General features: G+C 37.1%; 1 protein-coding gene across 3 annotated transcripts in view; it reads left to right on the forward strand.

The window, feature by feature from the left end:
• Positions 1 to 4,287: 4,287 nt before the first annotated feature.
• LOC150077228 (uncharacterized) overlaps positions 4,288 to 22,955 on the forward strand; it is a 221,082-nt gene continuing 202,414 nt past the window's right edge. For all 3 annotated transcript variants that reach the window (XM_090386898.1, XM_090386899.1, XM_090386900.1), the window contains exon 1: positions 4,288 to 4,498. The gene's annotated coding sequence lies outside the window, so the exon portion shown is untranslated. The remainder of the gene's footprint in view (positions 4,499 to 22,955) is intronic.

Below are 22,955 nucleotides of genomic sequence, written 5' to 3' on the forward strand. Positions count from 1 at the left end.
TAGAATCACATCTGGACTCTATTGGCTGATCACTGGCAGGAGAGATGCAATGATATTACTAAATGTCACTTTACAAATAAATTCCTTCCGAGTGTAAATAATAATTATAAATCTTGATGCACATGGTTGAATTCAAATTTGCACCCAGCGTTCTTCTTGACAGGATATGATTCATATAATTTAGTTTCATGTCTGACTGGCTGACAGAGTCGTAGCGTCACCGTCCCCACACTGGGTGGAAATGGCCCGGGTTCCAATCGGTGGATGACGCGCGGAACTTTAATGTGGTTTTCTCACTCCGTGGCTGATTTAGTCTGTGTCTGGTGTAGATAGAGGTTTTCCATCAGAACTGGTGTTTTTGGTCCAGAAAAATAGACAAATCGACCATAGCAGACACGCAATTAACAGACATAAGACACACAGCACGGCTTATGAATTTAAATATTCGGGTGGCTTAATATAATAGTTTGGTTTTGTTTTTTTTTAATTCAGTTTCATGAATTAGGTTCTGTGGACCGTTTTTCATATGTCTTTGAAAAAGATAAAACTTGAGGACATATTAATTGGCTATTAAAAACACTGCGTTCTTAGGGAGGAATCAATCTCAAAGTCGCTGAATGTACAATTGTTGAATCCTGGATGTGAACAACTTCTGTTAAGAATAGAGGCAGATTTCAATTCCTTCCAAGAGTTTCCCCTAAAGGTATTTAGAAGATAGAAATGTTACAAATAAAGGAGTAAGAAAATTAATTGCGACTTTGTATAATGAGGTCTTGTGGCTGACTGGAAAACAACTACGTTGGCTGATCATTAGGAACGAATTTGAATATTTCAACTGTGTATTCGCCGAATGTGCAGTACATTGAAAATACCGCTGAAATCCTTTCAGAGCGAAAGTCAGTCTTTTCCGCGTAATGTAAAGAACAACCCTCAGTAGGAGCTATGTTCGCTACACTTATTGGTATGCATTGCACCAATTCTCATGCAGAGTCGATCGCTCTGCATGATGATTTTTAGACTAACAACGTATAGATTAACAACATTTATAGATATTTTATGTCTGTTTCAAATAAGGACGTTCTATTGCACTCATTGTGCTGTGTAAAATTGAAAATTGAAAAGTAAAAATGTCTTCATTTTTACTTTTTATTCGCCTGTAAGAAGCGGTCTCCTCTCCAAGACACCCTATACTTTTGCCACTCCTATACTTGTCGAATAACATTCATTTCCTGCAGGAGACTGTTTTCGTTTCCACTGGCACACACTCGTTGACACCGCACTTGTGAAAGCGGCAGCTGAAATCTTATCCCCCCCCCCCGTTAAGTGTCCGTTTAATTCTTAGCGTTATTCTCTCGTTGAATAACGAGAGGTCGTTATTCAACCTGATAGGACAGGCGTCGTAGACGCAGTATTTACAAAATCGGTGAGAAAGTATGTGACTTTTGTCGGGAAAAGAGAGTAATGCTATTTAAAAACACCCTTTTAGTGTAATCTTAACTAGGTAGCAACGAGATGTTTGTTTTTTGGAGATTCCCTATGTAAGAGGGGGGCGAACTTTATGTCTATAACCTCTGCTAGCCAGACCGGAGAAACAACCCTGTACAAATATGAAGCTTCCCTTTACCCCCCCCCCATAAATTCCGTCTTTTGGCTCTGTCAGGTCTCCTGGATGCTAGTCCATGGCTTTTTCTTCTTCCCGCAAAGCTGACCTATGGGCCGATACAAGTTAGGGGAACTCAAAAAGAGGGGACCTATATAAATGAAGAGAGTGGAGAGAAAAGTTGGTGGTTAGGTTGTTGTTGTCGTTGTGGAGAGTAGAGTTGACTGAAGAGAGGTGAATTGTTGTCGGAGAAGTATCGTTGTAGGCAGAGAAGAGACGGAGAGAAAAGGAGAAGGAGCGAGTAACAAGAAGAGACGACTTCAAAAGTTGTACCTCATGGATCGCTGTTACGAGTCTTCAGTCCCTAAAGATACCCAGAAGTTTTCTGGTAAGTTGATACTTGTTGTTTGATAACAAACTGAATGAAACGATCTAACTACAGGACCTACCAACTTTCGTATTGTTAATATCCACATGCATCTCTCCTCCTAGATTTACACTTCGACAAGTGTCTATGTCATTATATTTAACACTTAGAATTTAAATTAACGTAACCCATCATTATAAATGTCTGAGTATTAATTGTAATTGCCAAACTCATATGTCCTTCTATACTAGTACCAAAATACTCGGTCAGCAGGATATACGTCAGCTATCTAGAGTACGAGCAATAGCTATCTACAAAGGCCACACGAACAACGCAAACCAACTGATATACATGTGCCATCTACACTTTTACCTTTAGTATATTTTGATTAAGGTATAGAGAGTTATGCTCCTTCAGTCTGAAGATGTAATAAGCCATCACTTTTATTCATTTTTTTAATATTATATATTTGTGTTAAATAAACTATGTTTTATTTGTTCATTTTGCCTCCTAGGCATTCTCTTGCCACACAAGCCATAGCACGAGCTGTATGAGTAAAAGAATCACCATCTGCGGCACGCTGGGGTCCAACTTCACGCAGGGTTTCAAGGTGAGTACACAACGCAATCTTGCTGTTGCGAGTCTATTCTCCACGTCTCAGAATAGATCTCGAGAACACGAGATATTGTCCTAAAACTTAACCACTGGCCAATCATGTAAAACCCAGGTTTCCTGGAATGCCAATATTAGTGATAGAACTTGCCCGGTAATCTTATTGTACAAATTGAATGTTGAGTAACTATATGAATTGATTGTCTTAATCGTTACGTGATGAAGGTTGTCCAGCAAGCACACTATAATGGGAAGGCCTGTGGAACAGCTTCACTGATCATTTAGCAGGGCACTTACATGTCATTATTAGTGCGGTTTCACTCATGAACTTTTACTAAACTTTCTTATTCTGTTCATTATGGTTTCAGTGAGAGCAGTTCTTTTACTTCATGACTTCAGGTGAATTATGCGTTGCTTTTCTCAGGACGTAAACATTTAAGATGACTCAGTAATGTGCAGTTCCAAGTGCTACACCAGACCCAGTGTCTCAGAATATCAGTACACCGTACGATTTCAGTAAGATCATGCAGCTCCTTGTACTCCGCTTGACTTGGATTAAGTATTTCTTCTTTGAGGAGTTTTTCGCGGTTCCTTTTGTTGTGCTTAAACCTTGTAAGCTCGCTGTGCCTCTTGTGTATAAATATAGTTATAGTGAATAATTCCAGTTCCAACTTGTGACACACTGTCCTTTTCGTACTGGAAACCTTCTGGTAGATTTCTGCTTAATGGGCACATCCTGACCTTTTTACAGTCATGGCTATTTGTTCTAGAGAGAGGTAAAAAAATTTGCCTAATTGGGGAACTCGTTTTCGCTGCGGCGTTTAGTTTTCATTTACAGATTAAAACAGAACTTAGCTTAGAATTGATATTCCGGATGTTCTGAAAATTCATATCAGTAAGGTTATTAGAATGAATTTTGATCAGAAATAGAGACACTACGTTGCTATTATTCCTTGCAATTCCGGCGGTCAAAACCTGATGAGGAGGCCATAGCTGTGAGTTGTACAGCAGCATTTGTTCCTTTTTTTTCTGTTCCCCAATTTTTTTTTTATCCTTTCCTCTTTTACTTTCTCTCTTTCGTACCCTTTATTTCTGTAATCTCTTCCTCTTTCTTATATATTTTTATTTTCCATACTTCTCACAGATTTTATTTTCTATACTTCTCACGCGAGCACTACAGGCTCCATGATCCGTCTCTCAATAACTGATCAGTCAGCAAACCTAAAAGTCCTCAAAATCCAAATCAAAGAACAAAACCATTCGTGTATGGTTCTCAACGTTGGAAAAATTTCCACTTTGTATTGTACAGTATATGACCTTACTTTCTTGCATCATTTTGTGTATGACCATACTAATTTCAAAACGCGAATATAAATTTTTTTCTTGTTGTAAAATACGCAAGTCTCTTGGAAATATCAGTTATCTGAAGTCAGAAAGAGAGTGATCATGTCACAGAAATCGAAGAAAAGTTGAACTTTTTGATCAAAATCATCTGGATCCTGACAGTTGAATCAAAAATAGGGTTGGGGAATATCGTTTATTTAATTCAATTCCTTCCCTTTCCATCCCCACGAAATAAATGTTAGGGATTTTGATTAAAGAATAAAGGGCAATGTCATACTAAAGCTATAGCAGCTCACCACACATACGGTATGGTAATCGACAACAACACAGTGTTGGATGTGTTACTTGTTGGTGTTGTGTGGAATGATTCGTGTTTAGAGCCGGTTCTGTTATCAATATGAAATTTTGAATGATTTAATTAAGGATGCATGTAACAGGAATTTATTCCTGTGCATTTTTCTCTGTTTTGCCTGGGGAAATATTCTTCAGTGTTCCAACGTTTGAAAGTTCGGTAATCCATCCTGGGATATTAATAAGTGGATAAGTCTAGTGATCAATGGGAAAAAGAAATAATGGTAAGTTTTTGTTCCCACCTCGCTACATTATTTAATTAAAAAAATGTATTCGATTAGTTTCTTTTAACTTTTGTGTTAACTTTTTACGGTATTTCTGAGTGTTTGTTCTTTTAAAATTCATGTATAAATGATAGAAAGTTTTATTCTGATCAGTGATACTCTGTTTAATAATTATTCATGAACAGTTAATTATTAAAAAAAAAGAAAAAGAAAGAAAACAGTAGGGGAAAAACTACTAGCATAAGTGTACCACTCGTTAATGGCTGAATAGGACATTTTCTGCCAAAATATTTGATAACATGTAGGTTGGTGGCATATGAATAACCAAATTGTAGAACAAAACCGTTCGTGTATGGTCCTCGGTTGGAAAAAGTTTCACCTAGTGTTGTATATATATTGTCATGGATACCCCAGGAGTGTCCAATCTACAGTATTTGTATCGGGGGGAAAGAATATAAACTTGGGGGGATACATTAGTATATCGGTATATATTTTTTATTATTATTTAATATTTACAACATATGTATATGTTACAAACAAATCTGTATATTTATGAATGTTATAATTAGAAAATATGAGAAAACAAAATAGGAAACAAAAGGAAATATTTATTATTTAATATCTAAATACTCCAATATTAATAGTCAGTTCAAAAAAACCACTGTTACTGACAATCACAGATTAATAATATGAAAATCACCGATTAAAATTTGCAAAAAATCATACAAATTATAATCAAACATGCAAGTGTTATAATAATCTTATTCTTCTTTGCATATGTATCAATCAGTTCATTTATTAATTTTTTCAATAACTCATTCGGGTCATCTAAGCTTATCTTCATGCAATCTTGTAATAATTATAGTACAGATACATTTACTGTATAGTAAAAAGATTAAAAATGTACTGTTTAGAGGCTGCAACCAAACAGTCTTATTTGCGGTATACAACGGAAGAATTAGCCACAAACAGACTCTCGATACGAAAAAACAAAAACAAATAAAGGGAATCTGAAAACTATAAAGCGAAACTGCCGATGATTGAAATAGTGGCCATAGTAGACTCCTCTATCTGCCTAGACATCGTTTAGTCTTTCTCCCCTGAAAGCCATGGGACACTCTAATTAAAATACTGAGGAACCAATTCAGGTGAATCTATTCACAGCCTGTGATCCAATCATTTGCGATATACAAACAAAGAATTAGGCACAAGTAGATTGTTTGTGTGAAACACTTTCAAGAGATGGTTCGTGTGAAAATAAAGAGAACCTGAAAACCATAAAATGAAAATGATGGCACACTTGAAATAGTGGCATTTAGTTACAATTTGTGCAGACAGAAATATTGCCCATTTAATTATTTTGAAAATTTCAAGTCTTTTGAATTTTAGTGATTTATTTTTGCTGACAAGTACCACACTTAGTTGATGTGAATTTTTGTGTTTTGTTTATTTGACATATTTGTGTTTTATAATTACAACATCGTGTAAACTGATAATATGGCCCCTAAAGAGTGCAGTAAGAAGAAAATTTCAATTACAATTAAATAAAAAATGTGGTGAAAATTTCAATTTTTATTTAAAATATTAAATAAAAATTACTATTTTTTGCCAGGTGGGTGAATTTTATTCCATGGGATGACTCGGTCATCCCCCTAGATTCAACACTGTACGCTAGGATCCCTGCAAAAATATTGTAAATTTGGTTTATGTTGGTTTGTAAACACTGAAAAATTTTAAGTGGGTGGTGTTTGTAATTTACATAGTGGCAACTTGTTTCAGGATGGCAGATCAAAATAAAGTACCGCCCCCCTTTCAGAGTACTGTAGTACCTTTTATATATATATTGTAAATTAATTACTGCAAAAGAAACAGGTGGCAATCTTTCTGCCACTGGAAGCCAAAAAATAACAATTTAGTATCAATCTGTTATAACTGAGTAGATGCACCTATCAAACACAACTGGAACTGACATATCCAAATATGAAAGTGATAGAAGCAAAGAAAATAAGGAATGAAAGAAAATAAGAAACTGAAAAATCTGTTGCACACATATGGTAATGTAGGTTTAGTAGTAAAAAATGGGGAAAAAATTATTCCTTTATTCATAAAATATGAATGCTCCTGAATAAATCTAGAAATAGCAGAGAAAAAATAATAGTTTTCAGAAAGTGGAGTTAAACAGACAGATTCCTTGATTAATTTTAAACGACAGAACCAGCAATAATAACCATGCTCCAAAAAAATTTAAAAATGCCAATATTTTTCAGATTTAATATTTTTGATCAGAAAATAAACACAATATCAAAAGTAATTTTCAGAAGCATATCAATAGATACATACATACATACATACATACATAAATTACTGTGGACTTGAAAATGAAAGCATTTTCTGCAAATATGCTGAGGTTTTTAAAAGTAATCAATATCTATTTATTTAGTTGAATTAAGCAAGCTCTGATATAGCTATAAACACACTAACAGAGGTTAACAGACAGAGGTCATAAAAATTTAAGCAGTAAACAAGAAATAAAAATGCATTCATTTATAATAATAACAAAGCAAAAATGCTATAAGATATAATTTGTACTAGTTAACTAGTAGAAACATACTAGGATCAAGGCAGACATATCCATAATTGATGCCGCCAACTCTGACCAATTATAACTTTATAAACATAAATAAAATAAAATAAATAAGCAAAATCGACTGTAAACTGTAGTATAATTTAAAAAACCATAAATCATATGAATTCATATCAAATCATATAAAAACTTTTAAAATACTGTACATTAAAAGCGTTAAACCCGTACTGCTATAAAACTTTAAAATACTTTGGTTAAAAGCGTTAAACCGGTACTACTATGAAACTTTAAAATACTATGCATTAAAAGTGTTAAACCCGTAAAACTGAAGCTTTCGGCAGCATCTGCTGCTTTCCTCAACGTAAGTAGTGCTGCATTAAGAATTCATTATAAAGCACTAAGCCTTCCCAGCAGACCCAGGATGTACTATGGTACCTGTGCATACTCCGTTTCCCATATATCAGCATTGGAAGTGGCACAGGGCTGTACGACCTTAAAATGCTCATCCCTATCCAGGATAACGGTCTCAAACATTACATTAATCCTACAACCCTTATCCCTATTCAAGCTATGATCACCCAAGGAACAAATCCTTAAGCTCTCCAGCCACTTCCGGTTCCAGAAACCCTCTACCTTATCGGTAATTATAGCTCCTTCGACTGTTATACCATGCCCGGTTTCCCAGGCATGTTCTGCCACGGCCGACCCCTGAGACATTAGCCAACCTAAGCACCTACTATGCTCCCTATAGGGAACATGGGGCAGAGGTTCTCAATTGGCTTAATAGTGGCTCCCCCTTTATAAAGTTTACCTCCGAGGGCACTCTGCCATTTTTGGATGTCTGGATTTACAGGGTGGGCTGACAATTAAAAACAAGAGTGTTTAGGAAGGAGATGTGCCAGGCCCAGTATACTCATTTTGGTTCTGCCCAGACTGGAGGACATAAGAGTGTGGCTAGGGCTTTAATGAGCAGGGCTTGGTTGCACTGTTCTACCTTGGAGGATAGGGAGGAAGAAATCAAACAGGTCACGGCCGACCTTATGAGATGTGGATACCCCCAGAATGTGATTGAAGGTTGTTGTGGACATGGTACTCGGAGGGAGGAGGGGGTACCTGACTCCACCTCATACATTCTCTACTATCCGGGCATTTCGCAACCAATAGCCTGCATCTTACGGTCATACCAATTACGTTGCGTGCAGCTTCTGGGTTGGAAGCTGTGCACGGTGATGGCGGCAGTTAAAGACCCTGTTGTGGGAGTTAACAACAGTGGGGGTTGCCTACAAAATTCAGTGTCCGGATTGTGGGGGATGTTACGTAGGTGAGTCTAAACGCAGATTACGCGATAGACTGGGGGAGCATAGTAGGGTGCTTAGGTTGGCTAATGTCTCTGGGTCGGCCGTGGCAGAACATGCCTGGGAAACTGGGCATGGTATAACAGCCGAAGGAGCTGTAATCACAGATAAGGTAGAGGGTTTCTGGAACTGGAAGTGGCTGGAGAGCTTAAAGATTTGTTCCTTGGGTGATCATAGCTTGAATAGGGATAAGGGTTGTAGGATTAATGTAATGTTTGAGACCATTATCCTGGATAGGGATGAGCGTTTTAAGGTCATACAGCCCTGTGCCACTTCCGGTGCTGATATATGGGAAACGGAGTATGCGCAGGTACCATAGTATATCCTGGGTCTGTTGGGAAGGCTTAGTGCTTTATAATGAATTGTTCATGCAGCACTACTTATGTTAAGGAAGGCAGAAGATGCTGCCAAAAGCTTCAGTTTTACAGTAGTACGGGTTTAACGCTTTTAATGCATAGTATTTTAAAAGTGTTTATATGATTTGAAATGAATTCCTATGATTTATGGTATTTTAAATTATACTACAGTTTACAGTCGATTTTACTTATTTATTTTATTTATGTTTATAAAGTTATAATTGATCAGAGTTGGTGGCATCAATTATGGATAGATTTCCTGACCACAGAGGCCTTTTTAGTGATTGCAGACATATGCCTTGATTCTTGTCACAAGTATTGATTAAAAAAAAAAAAAAAAAAAAAAAATGAAATTTTTTAGTATGAAATATAGCAACCAGTACACATTTAAAATGAATGCAGTTATTTAAGCCAATAATTGAAAAATTAAGTCTTCAACCTGTAGAGGAACAGTGAATTTTGACCAGGTTTCTAAATAGGTAACTCTCCAATACAGATATAAACTCATTATTATGCAATATACAAAAGCAATAAAATGTGAATAACACTGAAAATATACTTCCCCAAAAATAAGACAAATGGTTGTACTGGGTCTGACAAACATGGGGACAAATCGAGTGAAAAAGATAAACACTTTGGCGACCATAGCAGTTCTGCACATTATTTTAAAAACAAAGTTGAGTTGGTATAGTGAGAGGGAGGGAGGAAGAAAAAAAGATGTATGTTATGCCATATCATAAGCACCCAATGTTCCTGTGTACACTGACCACATATAAAAATTTCTAGTTGTCAGCTGTGAAACTGCATGTTATCCTAAAGGTAGAAAACTTGCCCATGTAATCAAACTCTTTCTGGAATGGTGTGGGGAGGGACTGAAATTACTCAAATCAGTAATTTAATTATGCAAAAATGCACACTGAGCAATCAAAAAAGGAAATTGGTTAGCAAATTTCAGAAGTTGGCACAAGATGAAACTGTTTAGGATTGCCTTTGTGCTGAATCCAATCAAAAGTTATATTAAATATAACTGAATTCAGTTATTATCATTATTAGCCATATGGTGCAAGGAAGCCTGAGGCTTATGCTGTACCAGCCAAAAAATATTTCTGAGTTACTGTGTGAGTGAGAGAGAGAGAGAGAGAGAGAGAGAGAGAGAGAGAGAGAGAGAGAGAGAGAGAGAGAGAGAGTGAGTGAGAGTCAGTCAGAAGTAGAAGAAATCGCCAAGAAAGAGAAGAATGATGATATCCAGCTCAGGACCATGCATGTGCCAAGCCCATACTCAACAGATGTGAGTCCTTGGGGTTACATTAAAGGAGGTGGCCTTTATCCATAATTATGAGAGTATCCTTGGACTCGGGAAGTCCCCACGGACTGGAGATGTGCAAATATATCCCCAGTTCACAAAGAGGGTGATCGAAGGGTGACACGAGTAATTACAGACCAGTTAGTTTAACTTCTGTTCCGGGTAAAATAATGGAGTCATTGGTTAAAGATGCATTGCAAGATCATCTAGACAAGACTGCAGCAATAATTCAGACACAGCATGGGTTTGTTAAGGGGAAAGTCTTGTCTGACAAATTTGATTGGATATTATGATGTGGTTACAAAGGAACTGGATGCAAAAAATAATTTTGATATCATATACTTGGATTTCAGGAAAGCTTTTGACACTGTTATGCTTGGAAGACTACTGTACAAATTGGAGCAGAATGGTTAAGGATAAGTTGCTACAATAGATAAAAAGGTGGTTGAGTGGGGGAAGACAGAGGGTGGTAATCAGTGGATGCTACTCTTTGTGGACTAATTTTTTTAGTGCAGTGCAGGGTTCGGTGTTGGGCCCACTGTTGTTTTGTATATTTATCAATAATATTGATGAAAGTATATCAGGCTTACTGTTGAAGTTTACAGATGATACAAAGGTTGGCAGGGTTGCTAATGACAGTAATGGCAGTGCTACTGCAACAGGATCTAGAAAATTTGGGCAGATGGGCTGAGAAGTGGCAACTGAAGTACTACATATGTGTAGAAGTAACCCCAGAGGGATTTACCAACTGTGCTGTGTGGTACTATGCTTAGGGTGGTAGAAAATGAAAAAGAGCTGAGAGTAATTGTGCAATCAGATATGAAGTTTTCTGAGCAATGTAGACAGGCTGCAAGAGCAGGTCAATGATATACAGGAATTTTGCTAGTAGGGAAAAGGAGGTGATTATCCCTTTGTATAAGGCCAGACCATGCCTTGAGTACTGTATACAGGTCTGGAGGCCTCATTTTAGGAAGGATGTAGATTTGCTTGAGTGTGTACAGAGAAGGGCAACAAGATTATTGAGCAGAATGAAGGGGGTCCTCTTACCAAGAGAGGCTTAAGTTCTGCAAATTGCAGCGGCTGGAGACTAGGCACCTGCGAGGTGATCTGATTGAGGTGTATAAGGCCTTGAATGGGTTGAGCACGCTGAATTCTAATGGGATTCTTCTGCTTGTTCAGATTATGAACCTAAGGGGGCATAAATTGAAATTGAGGAAAGACAGTTGTAGAATAGATGTATGGAAATTTGCCTTTAGCCAGCTGGTGGTTAATTGTGGGGGACAAACTTCTATCTGTCGTTGTGGAAGTTGATAGCTTAAATAAATTCGAGGAGGAACTGGGCAAACGTTTAGAGGGAATGGTTGTGTGATTTTTTTTTTTTTTTGGCTGATGCTACATAAGCTCATACGCTTGCTTTCTTGCATCACATGCCTCTATTACTATTAGAAAAGCCTTTGAAATGTCTTAAGCAGCAGTTCTTAGTGGTCACCAGGCATTTTCATAAATAAACAGAATTGTCAGAGATTTATCTTTCTGAATTTTGTCTGATTCTCTGGAGCAAACTTATATAAGAAAATGACAGTAATAAAGAAACCAGAATGTAGATGGCAGTTATGAGTGGTGCATTTGCATCTCAGCCTCCTGGTTCTTTTTTTCTTGCTTTGATGTTTCTATTTAATTTTGCTCTGTTAGTCGTCTACTTTGTTTTTGAAAGTGCTATTTCAGTTGCTATCTGTTAGGTTTTCACTGCATAAGGGCACCCTTACTCAAGTCTGTTGCATTTGTGTGCAGATTAGTGAATTGGTTAGTTTGTTGACACATTGATTTGTTTAACATACAAAATGTCGTGATGCTACAACCATTGTGGCTATCAGATGAGTGGTGCCCTAGCTTCCAGGGATTTCACATTTTTGGTGCCTGATTGATCTTGTTGGTCTTCCCTACACCCATTCCAACAGTTCTTACATCTGTAGAAACATGAAACTTACAAACCTATATACAGTAATCAAGATTTGTCGCAATGATGTAATTATCCCATTGATTAATTGAGCTAATGACCTTGTTTCTGCTGGTAAAATTTCTGTATATCATTGACAGAACTTCATAAGCTGTCCTTTCAGACTGTCTGCACTGCTCAGAAAACTTCATGTTGGACTGTGCTGTTACCCCAACTCTTTTTTTCATTCAACACTGCCTTGAGTATGGTATGAACTAGGGCTTGCAAACCGGTTTTATAAACCGGTTAAATCCGGTTTTCATATTGAGTTGTTAAAACCGAAACCGAGCTTCTAAAACCGGATTCGAATATTTTTTTAGTTAGCCCTCCAATATAGTTTTTTGTTACGAACATTTTCTTTTGTTTGTTCGTTTGTCTGGATCGTTCAACTGCTTTATGTTTTAAACATGTTTTTTATGTTATTTTATTTTATGTTTAGGTAGGTACGAATCTCATGGGCAAGTGGCCCAAATCTAGGAGGGGTACCTTTTATCTTCCTACCTGTATCATGGCACGATGCAGGTGTACATTTACGACTGAGCGAGTCGGAGCGATAGCGTAAAAGAAAATGCTCAACATTTCTCCATTCCATCTATCTTGTTCGCCAGGCAAGTTATGGAACGCGCCTTATTGATGGTTACCCACTAGAAACAGATTCGCTGAATACTGCATCAAATTTCAATCGTAGAAAGTTTTTTACTTCTTTATTCATATTAAATTTGCAATCAAATGTTCTCCAAAAAGCAGCTTCACCAAATTTAGCTTTTATGTAATTTTGAAAATACGATAGATTTAATTGGGGGAAAAAAAATTGCGAGTAAATAAATAAAAAATTTCTTTGGTGAAAATTTTGAAACTTGCCTCGTTTAGACTCTTCATTCAGTGCTTGCGGGAGTGACGCATAGTATTGTGCCTTTGTTACCTTCAATATTTTTATTTAAAATTGTCGGTGATATTAATTCCTACTAATTAATATTTATTACTCTTAATATGTCTAAGATGAAATCAAATGTATGGAATTATTTTGCTCGAAAAAGCAAAGATGAAGCACAATGTTCGAAATGTCAGAAGATAATGAAGTCGTCTGGAGGATCTACATCATCTTTGATGTTGCATTTAAAGAAAATGCATTAGATTGACATTAAACAAGATAACAGTGAACCTCCCGTAAAAATGGTAAGAACATTAGAAAACTTTATCGTTAAAAAATCTATGGAAGAAGAGATTTCAAAATTAGCTGCTTTAGATGGATTTTCTTTTAATTCAATTGCCAAGGGTGAGTTTATACAATCAAGCCTTCACCTTCAGAGAAATAAATACGATAAATTACCATCAGCCTCAGTTAGTGGAATTAAAAATATGGTTCTGAATTATTATAAAACTAAGAAAGAAGAACTCATTCAGCATTTCAAAAATTCATTGGTTTTGGGTGCACGGTATTCATTGACTCTATACGAATATACGTCTACACAAAATAAAAGGCATATGAATATAAATGTGCATTCAAAAGACAATCATTGGTCGTTAGGTCTTATTGAGATTAATGGTTCACTTGATAGCAGAAGAACTGAGCAAATTGTGAATGGACACTTGAAGGAATTTGGTTTGAACTTGGATGAGGATATTGTTGCCTGCACCACCGATGGAGCAGCAATGATGATTAAGTTTGGCAAGCAAATTACGCCTGATCATCAACAATGTATAGTCCATTGTATATATCTGTCAGTTATAGATGTACTTTATGAAAAAGTAATCAATTATGGTGCCACAGTCTCTGAGTCTCCCAAAGACAATGAAGAAAATGAAAATAATGAAGAAAGTAGTGATGATGAAGAAGTTGAAGGAAGACAGCAAGGCATGCTTTATCAAACTGACTTTACCAATGAGCTCATTTATTTCTTCAATCCAATGGCCAATATTGCACAAACTATTAACAAAGTCAGAAAAATTTGCAAGCCTTTTCGAAAATCGCCTACCAAAAATGACATATTACAAAATTTTGTTAAAGCAAAATTTAATGGGAAAGAATATAAACTTACATTAGATTGCAAGACTAGATGGGATAGCACATTCTATATGATTGAGAGATTTTTGAAATTGAAAAATTGCATTCCAAATGCTCTGTGCAGTACTGTCAACTGAAGCTGTGTCTGATGATGACTGGAAAACACTTGAATTGCTATGTGAAACTTTGCGAACAGTTGAATGATTCTGAAGGCTATAACCTCAGAAGATACAGACTTACTTATAGCAGAGTCTTCAATAGAATTTCTGCTTGCTAAGCTTGATACAGCAGAAACCCCATTTGCTTTAAAGTTTCACCAAAGCCTTTTGCAGCGTTACAATGCAAGATGAAATTGCCAAACTGTGGCTTTGCTGAGCTATCTACACAACCACAAATAGTTTAGGAAAGAAGATTCAGGTTCAAGAACTTTTGATTTTCCAAGTAAGCAAGTTTTTAAAAGGTGTGCTGAAGAGATTTATCAGAGATTATTTGCAAAATATTCCGAAGGAGACTTAGCGTTGAATGAAGAAACTGAAAATAAACGAACTGTTCTTTTAGAAGAAAACAAAGACTCGTCTAGTTCCTATGTTGGGGATACACTCATGCGAGAGTATGATAGTGTAATAAAGAGATTAACTGAAGAGACTTCAAAATATCCCAGTGAATTGGAAATCAGCAAAGAATTTAAAATTTTGGAGGCAACTAGCAGTAGAAGTGAAAAGCTGGAGAAAGTTTATAGAGCATTGCTGACCATTAAACCAACAAGTGACAGTGTTTCTGAGACAGTGTTTTCGATTACTAGTCTCTTTAACACAAAAATAAGGTTAATTCTATCAGGAAAAATGCTTAATATACTGTGTTTTTTAAAGGGTCATTTTCAGAAAAAAGCTGAGCAATAAATAGTAAAATACTTTCCCCAAGTTTTTTTTTTTCACATTATTTTTATTTATTTATTATTTTCATTATACAGCTTATTATTTTTTTGTTTACTATACGAGAAGATAGTTTTTATTCAAAGGATTTGAATACAATTTGTAATGTTGTATAATCTCAAGCTGGTTACTTTTTTGGAGCATTTTAATTTTTTTATTTTTTTTACTATAAGAGGTGATAGATTTTGTTTAAAAGATTTGATTACGATTTGTACAATCTACCCAAGATAAAATAAATACCTGTGTTATAAGCTTTTAATTATTTTCCCTAAGTCTGAGAAAATCGGTTTTAAAACCGGTTTTAAGAGTAAACTTCGGTTAAACTCGGTTTTGAAATTTCTCGGTTTTATGCAAGCCCTAGTATGAACCAATTGGTATGTTAGTTTGGGCTTACTGCTACTCATATGCAATATTGTTCATTTATCACTGTTAAACCTCAATTGCTACTTCTCAGGTCATCTGCCTAATTTTGCTGTTGTCATTGCAGACATATGCCTTGATTCTTGTCATTAATCATCCTGCCAACATTTGTGTTATCTGCAAACTTAGATATTAAGCTTGATATGCCATCATCAGTATCATTAATGAATAGTGTAATGAGGAAGGAGCCCAGAATTGAACCCAAAGACCCCACCAATAAAGCTAGTCCAGTTAGAGCAGTGCCTATTAATAATCACCCCTATCTATACTTAACCATTTCATTTTCCATAGCATTATCGTGCCCCTAATACCACACTGCTTCAATTTGTACAACAGTTCTTTCATGTGGAACAGTGTCAAAAGGTGACTGTAATCTAAGTATAAAATGCCAAAATTATTTTTTTAAACCATTTATATTTGTTCCATTTTTATTGTGCTATTGAAGCTAATCATATTGGTCCAACCAGATCTCTTATCAAATCCATGCAATGATTGCTGTATAACTACATTCCTATCACAGTAATACTGCATTCCTTCAGAAATGCTGACTTCATTAGTTTCCCTGAAACAGAAGGCAAGCTTACAGTTCTGTAATTACCCACTTCACCTTTTGATCCCTCTTTGTGAATAGGGGAATCAAAGGACAAAGTGAGTAATCACAGGAGTAAGCAAATCAAATCAAGGTTTAATTTGCTTACTCTTACAATTATTGCTTATAATTGGGTAGATTCTGTTAGCTTCAGGTGTCTTATTAATTTTTAGCTTTAACAGTTTTTCTTAGACAGATTTATCACAAAATCATTTAGTTCCCAGTTATAACTTGTTATATTTCTGGTATCTCCACCTCTAAAATACATTTTCATGAATGAATATAGATGCAAAATATTTATTCAGTTTGTTATCAATATGGATAGGATCATCAGTAGTTATGCCATTCATATGGCATAACTACTGATGATCCTCCAAGTAGTTATGCCATTCATATGGCATAACTACTTGGAGGGTTTTGCAGACTAATAGATTAACAGTAGCCTGATAAATGAGCAGCAGCTCGGTAAGCAAGTTGCTGGGGATTTCAGGAATTGCTGGGGGGTCATGAAACAAGTAAATACATGGGCTGTAATAGAGTTACTAAGAGTATGAACAGGCACATGTATACTTGCATGTGCGTCAGTGTTAGGAGTATAGTAAATAGGTTTGATGAATTTGAAGTGCTGGTTAAGACATTCAAGGCAGATATTGTTGGGATATCAGAGATGTGGTGCCACTCAGATATAAGGGATGCAAAATTGGAATTTGAGGAGTACAATGTGGACAGAGAGGATAGGAAGGGAGGAGGGGTTACGCTGTTAGTTAAGAAACACAAAAATCTAAGGAAGTGCATCCAGTTGACAGATGGACAGTGAAATGTTGAGTCAGTTTGGTGTGACATAAGCACTGGGAAAACAAAAACGAGGGGGAGTTTGTTATAGGCCTAATGACTCTGATGAGTACAATGACAATTATACAGAGAAATAGAGTGGGCCAGTAGGGAAGGGTTTTTTTCTTTCATAAAGGCGACTACAGTGGTCTCAGAGATTTTTTAGGTTCTATACAGTGGGACCAACTGATGGGACCAACAGCAAATTCTAAATGGGAAGCATTCAAGGAATTAATTGTGAAAGCTACTAGGCTTTTTGTTCCAACTAAGGAATACTGCTCTAGGTTTAGGCCAGATGAATGTCAGATGAATTAATGAGGCTTGTGGCAGAGAAGAAAAATGCATGGGATGCACATAAATTGTCAAGTGACACAGAAGCTATGGTAGATACAAGCTAGTCTGTAATCAAGTCACAAAGGAGATTAGGCAAATGAAGACAGATATGAAAAATCCTTGGCAAAGGATGCAAAGAAACACAGCAAAGACTTCTTTACTTATATAAACTCTAAAAGGAAGGGAATGAATCAGATTGGTCCAGTTGATATTAGTGGTTTGACTGTAGATGATCATTCTCAGATAGCTGCTTGATATTATTATTATTATTATTATTATTAATATCCATATGATGCAAGGAAGCGTGAGGCTTATGCTGCACCAGGAAAAAAAAAGTTCCTGGTTACCCTGAGAGAGAGAGAGAGAGTGTGTGTGTGTGTGTGTGTGTGTGTGTGTGTGTGTGTGTGTGTGTGTCAAAAGTAGAAGAATGATGATATCCAGCTCAGGACCCTGGGTGTGCCAAGCCCATACTCACCAGATGTGAGCCCCGGGGGTTAAATATCATATACTTGAATTTCAGGAAAGCTTTTGATATTGTTGCACATGGAAGACACTATACAAATTGGAGCAGTATGGCATTAAGGGTGAGTTGCTACAATGGATAAAAGAATGGTTGAGAGGGAGAAGACTTTTTTTTTTTTTTTTTTGGCTGATGCTATATAAGCTTGGTTTCTTGCATCATGTGCTAATGCTAAAGACAGAGAGTGGTAATCAATGGGCTGCTCTACATGGACTAATGTTATTAGTGGTGTCCTTTACAGTTCGACGTTGGGCCCATTGTTGTTTTGTATATTTATCAATGATATTGAAGGTATATCAGGCTTAATGTCAAAGTTTGCAGATGATACAAAGGTTGGCAGGGTTGTTAATGGCAGTGTGCTACTGCAACAGGATCTAGATAATTTGGGCAGATGGGCTAAGAAGTGGCAACTGAAGTTTAACCTTGACAAATGCAAAGTACTGCATATGGTAGAAGTAACCCAAGAGAAACATACCAACTGTATGGTACTACACTCAGGAGGTGTAGAATGAAAATGACCTGGGGTAATTGTGTAGTCAGATATGAAGTTCTCTGAGCAGTGTAGACAGGCTGCCAGAGCAGGTTATGGAGTTTTGTCAATGATATATAGGAATTTTGGAGCAGGGATAAGGAGGTGATTATCCCCCTGTATAAGACAATGGTCAGGCCACATCTTGAGTACTGCATACAGGTCTGGAAGGATACTAGAATGAGTACAGAGAAGGGCATCAAGATTGGTGAAGGGAACAAAGGGGTGCTCTTATAAAGAAAGACTTAAATTCTGCAAATTTCATTTTCTGGAGACTAGGCACCTGCGAGGCGATCTGATTGAGGTATATAAGGCATTGAATTGATTGAGCAGCGTAAATGCTGATGGTATTCTTCCTCTTGCTCAGATTACAAACCGCAGGGGGTATAGATTCAAACTGAGGAAAGACAATTGTAGAATAGATTTGTGGAATTTCGCCTTTAGCCAGCTGGTAGTTGATTCATGTAACAAACTTCCATCTGTTGTTGTGGAAGTTGATAGATTAAATAAATTCAAAGCATAACTAGAGAAACATTTGGAATGAATGGATCAGTGAAATGGGAAGTTTTTTTTTTTTTTTTTTTGACTGTTGATCTATAAGTTTGCTTTTTTGTATCATGTGCTTCTACTAATGCTAATTCTAATATCTAGTGAACTAGTGTGGCTCACCCCTCCTAGAGTAATCAAAGAATCAAAAAATTATAAGAAAAGAATTCTTTGCTACTTTTCTTTTCATCCTTAGCCAAAGACTTCTCGTAATCTTCTTCCCATAAGACTTCTACATATTGGTAGCAGTAATCCCAGAGTGATTAGCATTAGTTGAGGCATATGATGCAAGAAAGCAAGCTTGTACAGCATCAGCCAAAAAAAAAAAAAAAACACCATTCGCATTTGACCAATCTGGTCACTCTAGATGTTTGTCTAGTTCAGCCTTAAATTTATTTAAGCTATGAACTTCCAAAACAACAGATGGAAGGCTGTTCCAGCTGGCTAAAGCCGAACTTCCACACATCTATTCTACAACCGTCTTTCCTCAGTTTGAATCTATGTCCCCTCAGGTTCTTAATCTGAGTAAGTGGAAGTATCCCATCAGCATTGAGCCTGCTCAAACTATTCAAGGCCTTATACACCACTACAACTGTCTGATCAGGTCACTTGGCAGGTGTCTAGTCTCCAGATGCTGCAACTTGCGGAACTTAATCCTTTGTTCCTCTCACCAATCTTGTTGCCCTTCTCTGTACTTGTTCTAGCAACTCTACATCCTTTATAATATGAGGCCTCCAGACCTGTATACAGTACACAAGTTGTGGCCTGACCATTGGCTTATACAAAGGGATAATCACCTCCTTGTCTTTCCTAGCAAAATTCCTATATATTGTTGACAAAACTCCATGACCTGCTCTGGCAGCCCATCTGCACTGATCAGAGAACTTCATATGTGACTGCACAATTACCACCAGGTCTTTTTCATTTTCCACCTCCCTGAGTGTAGTGCCACACTGTTGGTATGTTTTGCTTGGGTTACTGCTACCCATATGGAGTAGTTTGCCTTTGTCAATGTTAAACTTCAGTTGCCACTTTTCAGCCCATCTGCCTAAATTTTATAGCTCCTATGCTACTGTTGCAGTAGCATACTATCTTTACTGTCATTTGCAGATGATACAAAGGTTGTCTTTACTGCCAATCTTTGTATCATCTGCAAACTTGGACATTAAGCCAGATATACCTTCATTGATATCATTGATAAAAACACAAAACAACAATGGGCCGAGCACCGAACCCTGGAGGACTCTGCTAATAACATTATTCCACGTAGAGCAGTGTCCATTTATTACCACTCTCTGCTGTCTCCCACTCAACCATTACTTTATCCATTGCAGTAACTTGCCCTTAATGCCAATATACTCCAATTTGTATAGCAGTCATCCATGTGCAACATTATCAAAAACTTTACTGAAATCCAAGTATATGATATGAAAATTATTTTTTGCATCCAGTTCCTTTGTGATTGCATCATAGTATCCAATCAGATTGGTCAGACAAGACTTCCCCTTAACAAACCCCTGCTGTGTCTGAACTATTACGCTGTCTTGTCTAGGTGATCATGTATTACCTCTTTAAACAGTGACTCTATTATTATCCCCAGAACAGAAGTTAAACTAACAAGTCTATAATTATTTCTGTCACCCTTTGAACCCCCTTTGTGAATTGGGGATACATTTGCACACTGCAGTCCATGGAGACCTCCCCTGACACTCTAAGGATGCTCGTATAATTATGGCTAAGGGTTTGCTTACTTCCCTTGCTGCCTCCTTCATTATAACTGGATAGATTCCATCTGCCCCGGGTGATTTTTTTATGTTTAACTTGAACAATTTCTCTTCCACTTTGCTCTCAGTTATTACAAAATCACTTAGCTCCCTGTTAGAGTTTGATAAACTTCTGGTATTCCCCTCCTTCAATAACTCATGTGTGAATGTAGATGCAAAATGCTCATTCAGTTTATCAGCTACTTGAGTAGGATTATCAATAGTCAAACCTTATATGTTAAGTGGACCAATCTGATTCCCTTCCTTTCTTCCTTCTGGAGTTTATATAAGTAAAGAACTCTTTGCTGTTTTTCTTTGCGTCCTTTGCCAAAGATTTCACATAATCTGCCTTCGCCTGCCTAACTTCCTTTGTGGCTTGATTACAGACTAGCTTATATCTGCCGTAGGATTCTGTGTCGCCTGATAATTTATATGCATCCAATGCAAGGTCTTACCCTTGAACAGTATTTCTTAGTTGGTATGAAAAGTCTAGTAGCCTCCAAGATTAAGTCCCTGAAGGCTTCCCATTTATAATTCACCGTTGGTAACATCAACAGTTGATCCCACTGTATAGAATTTAAAAACTGTCTGTGACTACTGTAGTCACCTTTACGAAAACAAAAACCCTTCCCTTTACCCTGATGGTAGTTACATCTTTAAGTGAATCCTACATCAGTACACTGTGATCACTGTCACCTAGTGGTTCCTTTGTCTTCAAATTCTTAATGCATGAATAATCACTGCTTGATAATCAGATCAAGGGTATTACTCCCTCTGGTTGCCTCTCGAACATGTTGCTGCAGAAAACAATCCTCCAAGAAATCCACAAAAGTCTTGCTAGTGTGGGTGTGACCAACTCACAAGTTCCAGTCAATGTGTGGAAAGTTAAACTCCCCCATTATAAGACAATCTGATTTACTGGCCTATTCTATTTCTCTGTACGACTGTTCATTGTACTCATCATAGCCATTAGGCCTATAACATATTTCTACTCTCATTTTTCCCTTTTGCAGTGTTTATGTCACACCAAACAGACTCAACATTGCACTGTCTGCCCGTGTCAACTGTATGCACTTCCTTAGATTTTGTTTCTTAACTAACAGCATAACCCCTCCTCCATTCCTACCCTGTCTGTCCTTTCTATACACATTGTACTCCCCAAATTCCAATTTTGTGCTGCTTATATCTGTGTGACACTGTCTCTGATATCCCAACAATATCTGCCTTTGATGTCTTGATCAGCACTTCAAATTCATCAATTTTATTTACTATACTTCTAGCATTAATGTACATGTACTCGTTCTTACTCTTAGTTACCCTAACACAGCCCATGTATTTATTTGTTCTATGATGACTCCTATCAGCTCTTGAAATCCCCAGCAAATTGCTCTCTAGGCTACTGCTCATTATAGTAGAAGCAGTGCAAGAATCAATTTTGCCATTGCCTGTGGCTACCATTGATCTTTTAGTCTGTGAATCCTCCCAGTCTAGCAGTTTTCCAACCCACCTAACACTGCCTTGATAGCATCAGCAAATATTCTTGCACCCTTTCTATTTAAGTGTATCCCATCTCAGTAGAAGCAGTCTCTCCTGTTAGTAATCACATAACACGCTGAAAAATATTATACCCCGTGAGTCTTGCACAATGGCTACAGGGCTGAATTGATTGACAAGGCTCTCATCATATACTCCCTACTATTGTGTCTGGGCAGAATTGCAGACACTTTCAAATTTAACCCTAACTCGTGACTTTTTTACAGCATTGACCTGTACTTTTTAAATAAATGTGCAGATCTCTTGCGCTTAAGGTCATTAGTGCCAATGTGCACAACAATATCACCTTTTGTGCCCTTAAAAGATGATATCTGCCCTACAATGTCATCAACTTTTGCCCCTGGCAGACATACTCTGATCCTGTTCCACCTATCCTTTTTGCATAGTATATTCCCCGTCTCTGTGACAATAACTAGTTCCTGTGGGACCAGTGCATTCTGCCTTTGAGATTGCCGCTGTGTTGCCTGATGCACAGCAGGTACCAACTGTGTGGTATTAGTGAGATATGAAGTTCTTTGATCAGCACAGAAGGCTTCTTGTATTGCCCATGGGGTTTTGTCAATGATATACAGGAATTTTGCTAGCAGGGTTAAGGAGGTGATTATTCCATTGTATAAGGTAGAAGGTGTGGAGGACTCATTTTATGAAGGATAGAGAGCTGCTCGAATGAGTACAGAGAAGGGCAATGAGATTGGTGAGGGGAACAAAGGGTTGCTCTTACCAAGAAACACTGCAATTCTGCAAATTGCAGCATCTGGAGACTGAGACTAGGCAACTGTGAGGTGATCTGATCGAGGTGTTTAAGGCTTTGAATTAATTGAGCAAGCTTAGTGCTGATGGG

The sequence above is a fragment of the Mastigoproctus giganteus genome, chromosome 12 (genome assembly GCF_048544385.1).
Source record: "Mastigoproctus giganteus isolate SK-2022 chromosome 12, ASM4854438v1, whole genome shotgun sequence".
Lineage (NCBI taxonomy): Eukaryota > Metazoa > Arthropoda > Arachnida > Uropygi > Thelyphonidae > Mastigoproctus > Mastigoproctus giganteus.